Genomic DNA, 9,087 nt, shown 5'->3' on the forward strand with positions numbered 1-9,087 from the left:
TCAGGGAGAAACTCTCGTGGAGAGAAGTCGTGTCACATTGAAGTCAGATGTCCAGAATGGAGTTTCAAGAATTTCAATTGACTGAGGGTCACGGGATTGCTGGGAATCTGTTTTCAAACCTTTTTTTCCAGCCCCTTTTTTGAGACAAGGGCTCATCCTATAGCCCAAGATGGTCTTGAGCTGAAGGCAGTCATGTTGCCTCAGCTTCCCAAAGTGCTAGGGATTACAGGCAGAGCCACCATACTTGGCTATCATCATTGCCTCTTGAGATAAACTCCAGGAGGTCCCGTGACCTGGGACTCAGGCTCCTAAGATCCCTGGGTCCCTTGATGCTTCCTCTATGTCTTTACACAACACTTAACTTAGTAGATAACATCCAGAAAGATGGAATGATAACCCTCGTTTGGGAAAATGTGCTACTTGGTGAACGGGTCCATACACACTTAGTGTGTACACTGAAGAAAGCGGGCCATGGTACCAAACTATCCTTTTCTTGTTTCCTATCAATCCATTTTGCTTCCAAAATGGAGCATTAGGAACTTCCCAGATGATCAGCCCTATCACAGTGTGGCATGTGTGTAAGGGTGGGCTGGGATGTTCAATCTATTAGCACTTTCAGATCCTGATTGGAGGACTCCAGAGTGTTTCTGTGCTAGCGGAGCCTCCCTCCGGCTTGTCAAAGGCTCCCTTCTAGCAGCTCCGCTGAGGGTGGGTAAGTGCCTGCTCCAGCCAAGGGTACAGAAGGGAAAGAATCCCAGAAGTCAGAGTCAAATCAACACCCCACCCCCAGTCTGAATGACCCTGAATGTTCCTGGCTGCACAGGGCCCCCAGTGCAGTCTCCCCACGGAAGCCCTAGGCTTGGTTCGCCCACCCCAGGGGGCTGCTACTTCTCTGAAGGCGTAGAGTGGACAGGGCTACTCTTTTCCAGTACCTTCATTAGAACTGCTTTGTGCTCAGGGTTCCGTGGTCCTAATCCAGGGGACAGCACAACACAGATTCAGCCAGTGGGATCTGTTTTTTGTTTGCTTGTTTGTTTTTCTCAAGGCTGTCTGCACTCTCTTGCTCCCTGCCTGGCCAGGCCTCCCTGGCCCAACACCAAGGCCTTTTCCTGGGAACTTTAATCTTCTAAGACCCTTATTCTTCCTTCTGGGACCTCTAGGTCCCTGTATGTCCAGACAGCTCCTGTCACGTGGAAGTGGAAGAGCTCTGAGGACTGGGGACACTCTACTCAGGGCTACAGAACCCTCCACTAGGCCAGCTGGCAGGTGGCTATTATAAGTAAAAGTTTTTACATGTCCAAGACAAAGCAAGGAAAGCAGAGAGAACAGTAAACAAACCATCTTCCACAGTGGCAAATGTTATGGTTATGGAGGCCCATCCCGGGTTAGGTTAGGCAGAGTCCTCATGGAAGCTATTAGCTATTAGCACAACAGCATGCGAGGGAGCAAGTTTAGAAACTTCCTTTAACCATGTGAAGATTCTGTACCAAGGCACCCTCTGTGCAAGAGAGTGCGCCCCTCACTGGGTTATGAAAGTCAGGGCCACAGACTTGCACTTCCCAGCCTCTGGAACCGTGAGAGAGTCATTTCTGTTGTTTATCTGATGTGGTGCTGGAACATTTCACATGCTGGACGTAGTGTCCCACTCGGCGACTTCTCCAGTCCAATCCCTGTTATTTCATTGTGTTTTGTGTGTATATGTGTGTGCGTGTCCACGTGCACGTATGCATGCATGCCACAGTGCGTATGTGTTTGTCAGAGGACACCTTGGAGTGGGTTTTCTCCTTGCACCATGTGGGTTCCAGGGATTGAACTCAGGTTGTCGGACCTGGCAGCAGGCACCTTTACCCTGTGAACCATCTCACCGGCTCTCTTGAGCTTTCTTTGGCTTTGTTTTATAGCTTCCTGTTACCTTTTTTTTTTCCCTTAAGTAATCACAGCTCCTCACCCCAAAAATAAACTCTTCTTGCTAACTTTATTATCCACACACCAGCTGTATACAGCACTACATGCTTGGTACGGGACAGCTACAGGCTCAGAACAACTGTGCACAGCAGGCATTGATAATGTACCCACTCTATACCTGGGGATAAGTGATTAAATGCAGCCAAGTTATATCCCTGGGAAGTAAGTGGGAGAGGCCAGATTTGCACTCCAGAAGTTCAGTCTGTGTATCCCTCCCTCTGTCCTTCTCCTACTTCCTTAAGAGACAAAAGTGTTTGTGACCACTGAAGAGGAAGGACATCCTGAACCCAGCTAACCACGCCCCCCCCCTTTTTTTTGTTTTTCAAGACAGGGTTTCTCTGTGTTATCTCTGCTGTCCTGGAACTCCAGGCTGGCCTCAACCTCACAGAGATCTGCTAGCCTTGGGGATTAAAGGTGTGGCCACCAACTCCTGACAGTTTGAACCTTTAACCTGAAAAGTCATTGTCCAACTATGTTCCCTTTCTTCCTTTTCCTCCCTCGCTTTCCTCCCTCTCTCCTACAAGTCTGTCTTATGCTTACGTTTGAACAAAGTTACCAGTTTTTCCCATGTTGCTCTTCACTCCTCATTCGGTCTCTCGGGCTCATTTTCTTCTGCTGCTGTCCCCTTTATTTGCTTCAGAGTGGTTCTGGCGGCGAGAAGCATCTGAAGTCTTTTATTTTCACAGTTAATAAGATGTTTCTCTAAACATTGCACGTTTTTTTTTTTTCCATTTCTTCTTGCACTTTCTGTTTTTCAGAGAAATTTGATGCTATGATTCTTCTTCTCACACCTTTGTGATTTCATTTAGGACTTTTCTTTCCTCATTTGATTTTTTTTGGGGGGGGGGATCATCCTCACAACAGTGTCTAGTACCGCATCATAATACAGCTAAGTGTTAATTTTACAAACATCCTGGTTGGTCTTTGCGGGGCCCTTTCTATACAGTAGATTTTTTGGGCGGGGGGCACCAACCAGCTCCCAAATCATGACACAGAGATTTATTATTAGCTATGAATGCTCGGCCTTATCTTTTGCTTGTCCCACAAGCTCTTATAACTTAATTTAACCGGTTTTTCTTCATCTACATTTTGCCTCAGGGCCTTTTGCCTTTCTTCCCTTCCATGTGTCCTGCTTTTCCTATTTGCTCAACTGGCTGACCCCAGGTATCTCCCTCTCTCTTTGGTTCTCTCTTCTCCTGAGCCCGGATTACTCCTCCTCCTAATTCACTTTGCCTGCCAGCCCCGCCAATCCCTCTACTGCCTAGCTATTGGCTGTTCAGCTCTTTATTAGATCAATCAGGTGTTTTAAAAAGATGCGAAAACCTGATGGGCCAGCCTGCCTCCATTTTAGGCTTGAAAGCCATTTTACAGTAAAAACAAGCTACATTCATTCATGTTTATGATTAAATCTCTATTTCTCAAGGATTGGACTATGAGCCAGCCTATTCCAGGAAACGGCAGCCATGCCTTTGTCTCAAAAAGTTATTATGACCACCTCGTTATGACCACACCGTTATGACCACCTTGCAGTCATGTCTTTGCTGTTATGACCACCTCGTTATGACCACACCGTTATGACCACCTTGCAGTCATGTCTTTGCTGTTATGACCACCTTGTTATGCTTCTGTTCTGCTTCTGTAAGTCTACTTGCCTGCCAAATTCCCCATTTGGAAACCCCCTACTCCTGAACTAAAAAGATAAACAAACAAAAATCTCTTATTTTTCCCATGTCCAATGCTGATCTCTTTTACCCCACCTTAGGGGGAGAAAGCTCTTGTACATGAATAAGAAAGCTTGCTTTAATTTGGCCATTATGATGTTTGGGTCGGTGGGATTAACGTTCCACCTTCCAGGTCACACCCATTCTCAGTGTGTTCTTCAGGTCACCCTAGTGAGTGCCTATTGTTCATTACTCACACGTGTGCTTCTCAGTGAGTAACATCCTTCCTGATTATAGGACATTCTAAAGTTCTAATCTTTTGTTTTGTTTTGTTTGTTTTTTTTTGAGACAGGGTTTCTCTGTTTAGTTCTGGCTGCCCTGGAAGTAGCTCTTGTAGACTAGGCTGGCCTCAAACTCAGAGATCTACCAGCCTCGTCCTCCCGAGTGCTGGGATTAAAGACATGGGCCACCACTATTGCTTAAAGTCCTGTTTTTGTCCTATAAGCAATTTTACAAAAGTTCTTTGGTGTGTTAGCATTTTTAATCTTGTCTTTATAAACACTGTCTTTCAGGAAGTAGAGGCAGGCCAATCTCTGTTGAGTTTGAAGTTGGCTTGGACTAGCTAATGAGTTCCAGTCCAGCCAGTGCTACATAATAAGACCCATTTCAAAATCAAAACAAAAACAAAAGGTTTTACTTTCTTTTCATAGTACTTGCTGGTTGGCAGCTTCTTTGATCCGAGGTTCTCTGCATCTTTGTCTTCTCTGTATGTGCCTTGGAGCATAGCTATGAGGCACTCTTGGATGTCTGCCACAGTTCGACAAAATTGTCTTGCAAGTGTGGGCTACATATGGAGCTGGATTCTTTGGATTTCTGAAAGAGAATGTCCTCTTCTCCTCCAGGGCATCCCTAGCCACCAGGAGCACTGTGCTTCTTTCTATCCTTGATTTCGTAGCCATAGCTCTTATCTGTAGGCCAACAACACTTCAGGAGAAGGAGAGTGTGGTGTGTTTGGCATTTGGCGTGCCTGCTGTCACATCTTGAAAGCTCATTGTTCCTTCGGTGTCTGCAAGATGCCCTTTTTCCTAGTACTTCCATCCCTCGGGGTAAGGCTGTGTTTCACTCTTTTACTTCTTATCTTTTTGTGTCTGTGTGTTGAGGCTTGAACTCAGGGCCTTGTGTGTGTTGGGCAATCACTTTACTGAAGTGCTACTCCCCTAGTCCGTTTTCATTCCTTAGGGCCGTCTATTGCTAGGCAGACTTGAGACGTGTGTTTTCTTCTCTGAGCATTGTTTTTTTTTATATCTGCCATCCTGAAGAACTTTTTTTTTTTTGTAGTTTTTAATGTTCCAAGGGCTCTTTGTCCTGTCCAGCATGATTATGAACTTTTATTTTTAGATCTCTTTCTGTTAGTTTGGGATGGGTGGTGGCGGCAGCATATATCAGCGTACAGCCTTGGACTAGAACCACGTCTCATGTTTGTGGTAGACAGTGATGTCTGCATCCTGACCCTTCAGTTGCTGTAAACATGTTCCATCACATGGCAAGAAAAATCAAGATTGCAGATGTAATTCAGTTTTCTTATCAGCTGACCTTAAAATAAGGAGATTATTATACCCTGGATCAGCCAGGCAGGACCAATGTAATCACAAGGAATGTTAAAAAGGGAGGCAGGAGAATCAAGGTCAGCCCACTGTGTTGTGAAGAAGTCTCAGGCAACTGTTGCTGGCTGTGAAGAGGGAAGGGCCACAGGCCAGAGGAGCAGACGGCCACTTGAATCTGGAATCCTCCCTTGGAGTCATCACAGAGGACCTGAGCCTTGCTGACACCTAAGAATTGTCTGGGACTTTTGACCTTGTTTTAAACTCGGTAACTAAAGTTCATGTCATTTGACACAGCAGCAAGGGGAGGGTAAGAATGCTGTAAAGTGTTCGCTGAGTCTCCTCTACCAGAAAGCCTGTTCTTGGGGAAAGAGCCACACCTTTGCGTACTCTACCCAGAAACTAGCCTAGGACCTGGCCCGTAGTCAAAGGCTGAGAAAATATTAAAAGAACAAAAGAATCCTCTTGGATCTTCTGCAGGGGTGCTAGATCACCCCAAAAGCCCCTACTTGCTTCCATCTGCCAGCCCGAGTCACCAAGCCCTATGTGCTTGCTTTGTTCCAGAGTTTCCATTCCCCGTGGCCCAGGCCTCACCGTTATTCCATCTGCTGCCCCCTCCTCTGCTGTGGACCATCTCTGTCCATGGGACCCTCTATTTTATGCAGAATTACACAGGCTTGTCAGGCTGGGCGACCAGTGCTGGTCCTGGGCCACTATCATGGGAAAATCCCTATCTTGTTGCTTTCTTTTCTAACTACTCTCAGGATCCGGTTTCTGTGAGGTCCCTCTCCCCGTCCCACCTGGGATCAAACCCACGGCCTTTGACATGCCAGGCAAGTGTTGTATCATGAATTGCTTCCCCAGTCCTCAGTTCCCCGATTCACATACAGCTTGAGAGAGCCTCTACCTCTCTGGCTTTCCTCTACGTTCATCCCAGTCTCTCCAGGAACGAAGTTCAAGCTTTAATACAAGTTCTCAGCCCAGCCCTCCTCCAGGGCTCCAGCCCCCCTCCAGGGCTCCAGTCCCCCTCCAGGGCTCCAGCCCCCTTCAGGGCTCCAGCCCCCCTCCAGGGCTCCAGCCCCCCTCCAGGGCTCCAGCCCCCTCCAGGGCTCCAGCCTCCCTCCAGGGCTCCAGGCCCCCTCCAGGGCTCCAGCCCTTCTCCAGGGCTCCTGTATATTTGATTTTGACTAAAGCTGGCAGCACACTTCCTAACCCTCTTGTGACCAGGTCTGGTAGCAGAGCCAAGAGACACAATGAGGTAACTCATGGAGAAAGGGCTTCTTCTCACCACATAATCCTGTGGCTGAGTGTACTACACACGAATGTTTCTCCTTAGCATAAACTTGTTTACCAAAACTATTTGTGGAAGCCATGTTAATATTAGTACTTCTTCATTTTCTTCCATTGGTCTCCTCCCCATCCCAATCACAGGCCGGGGTGAGGGGGAACCAGTAGCTCACCCGATTTCACTTTTTCCACCACTAACCCCTCCGCGAAAATTTTATTTTTGCAAGAAGTCTTAAGTTTTGGCCTCTGATCTTCTATAGTATCAGAAGTAGGAAAATCGGGGCAATAGCATAAGTTCTAAAGATGAACCATGATTTCGTCCCTCTGTGGCAGCCTCCTGACTTTGCCATCTCCATGGTATCAGATAGAAGCAGGCCTTCGACCAGGTTCTCAGGTCTGAGTTTTCCTGGACCTGGCTCATCATTCTTGTCTGAAGGTGTACCCTGTGCCTGCAGGCTGAGCTAGTGACTGTCACACCTTCCCTTACCCCTCTTCATTAGAGGTGTTTGCAGAGGCCATTCCAGGGCACTTAGGGGAGGGAAGAAGTTACCAAAAGCGGCTCTCTCCGCCTGTAACTGGGGGAGGAACGTGAGCGACGATGTGACTTTTGAGTACCAGATCCATTGCTGTGCTGTGAAGTCTCGGTCATGTTCTCTGCAGGGCCAGCTACACCTTTCTGGTTTTAGTCAACCTGTTACTCCTGGGGACTGCGACTCAGATGTGTATGACATCACAGCATCCTTTGAGAAGCAGTTTCACTCATGGTAACAAAATCCTGGAACACTACTATTGTCCCATGCTGTTTCTGCATCTTTCAAAAGAGCCTTCTTTTGAAAAGAAAATGCAATTAGTTTATATAGTAATATCGGGGCTTTGTCTCATCTTCTTGGTGCAGCTTTCCTGCTGCAGCCTTTTGTAACAATTTCTACTTCTGTCCTGCTTTCCCCCACTCTCCTCCCTTAAGGCCCCTTTTCCTCCCATATACACAGACCTTTTTCTAGCTTCTTGGCTTTACCCATATCTAACGTCTCCTGGATACACACATTTAACTGTTAGAGGCCAAGATCTGCATATGAGAACATACAATATTTCTTTTTCTGAGCCTGGGTCTGTATCTTCCTAATAAAGCTCTGTTTTTTGTTCATTTTTCTTTTTTTTAAAGTAGTTAAGAATTTAATTCAGTGCCTCCTTCATGCTAGGCATGTGCTTTACCATCTCCAGCCCCCCACACCCGCTTTTTAATTTTTGTTTTACTCATTTTTTTTTTTTAGTTAGCATTTAAGGCTGGTCATGGTGGTGCATGCCTTTAGTCCCAGCACTCAGAAGATAGAGGCAGGAGGATCTCTTGTGAGTTGGAGGCCAGCCTGGTCTACAGCACAAGTTCCAGGACCACCAGGGCTGTTATACTGAGAAACTGTCTCGAATGCCCCCCATCAAAAGTTATATATACATACATATATGTATGTATGTATGTTTTGCTGGCAGTGTGGTGGTCAGAGGTCAACTTGCTTTTTTCTTTCCACCTTTCCACCGCGTGGGACCTGGGGTTCAAACTGGGCTTCGTGGGAAAGGCCTTTACTACTAATCCATCTTTCCAACCATGCTTTCTATTTTTAACACTTCACTTTTATTTCATGTGTGTGGTACTGTGCCTGCCTGTTTGCCTGTGCACCATTTCTGTGCTTGATACCTGGAGGGGTCAGATGTGGGCATTAGGTTCCCTAGAACTGGAGGCAGTTGTGAGCCATGCCACTCTGAATCCCCAGGAAGAGTAGCAGCTGTCCCTAACCACTGATCCATTTCTCCAGGTCCCCTATTTTTTATCTTGGAGGTAGGCCCTCTTGCTAAATTTCCTAGGTTGGCCTCAAACTGTAATCTTCCTCCTTTATCCTTTCTAGTAGCTGGGATTAAAGATGGGTACTACCGAGGTCAGCTTATTCTTTGAGAAGTAAATTTAAGTTTCAAACTTGAAGTGATCAGTTTCTGTCTTTCTCTTTTCTCCTCTCCTCTCTTCCTTTCCTTCTGCCTTCTCCCTCTCTCCTTTCTTTAAGTCTTTACTTCACTACTGTAGTCCAGGCTGGCCTGGAATTCTCAATCCTTCTGCCTCAGTCTCCTAAATGCTGGGATTACAAGGATGTGCTATCACACTTGGACTTGTTTAGTTATTTACTTTAGAAAATGTTTAGATGTTTTTTATTTCTGGAATCTCATATGCAGGATGCCAGGAAAACAACTAAGCCTTTTCCAGACAGAGAGATCGTTCTCCTGAGACTGTTGAATTACTTACTATTCTCCTCTGTGTTTTGCTGATCTGTTAATGTTTATCTCTTTGTCATTACCACATGGCCATGGTCACTGTGACTTTAGAGGACACTTTGCCGGTAGGGCAAGGCCTCTTTTTGTTTTCATTTTTTTCCTTCAAAGATTCTTGGCCCTGCACATGTGTTTAGTCTCCTGGATGAATTTTAGAATCAACTGTCAATTTCTAAAATCTCCCTGGGATTCAAATTGTACTGAGTTGATGTCATTATAACCCTGATTTTTCTCATCAGGAACGGGGTTTGTTTTCATTG

This window comes from Microtus oregoni, unplaced genomic scaffold (assembly GCF_018167655.1).
Source record: "Microtus oregoni isolate MIOR12 unplaced genomic scaffold, Mior012 000004F_ref0000308, whole genome shotgun sequence".
NCBI classification, from domain to species: Eukaryota; Metazoa; Chordata; class Mammalia; order Rodentia; family Cricetidae; genus Microtus; species Microtus oregoni.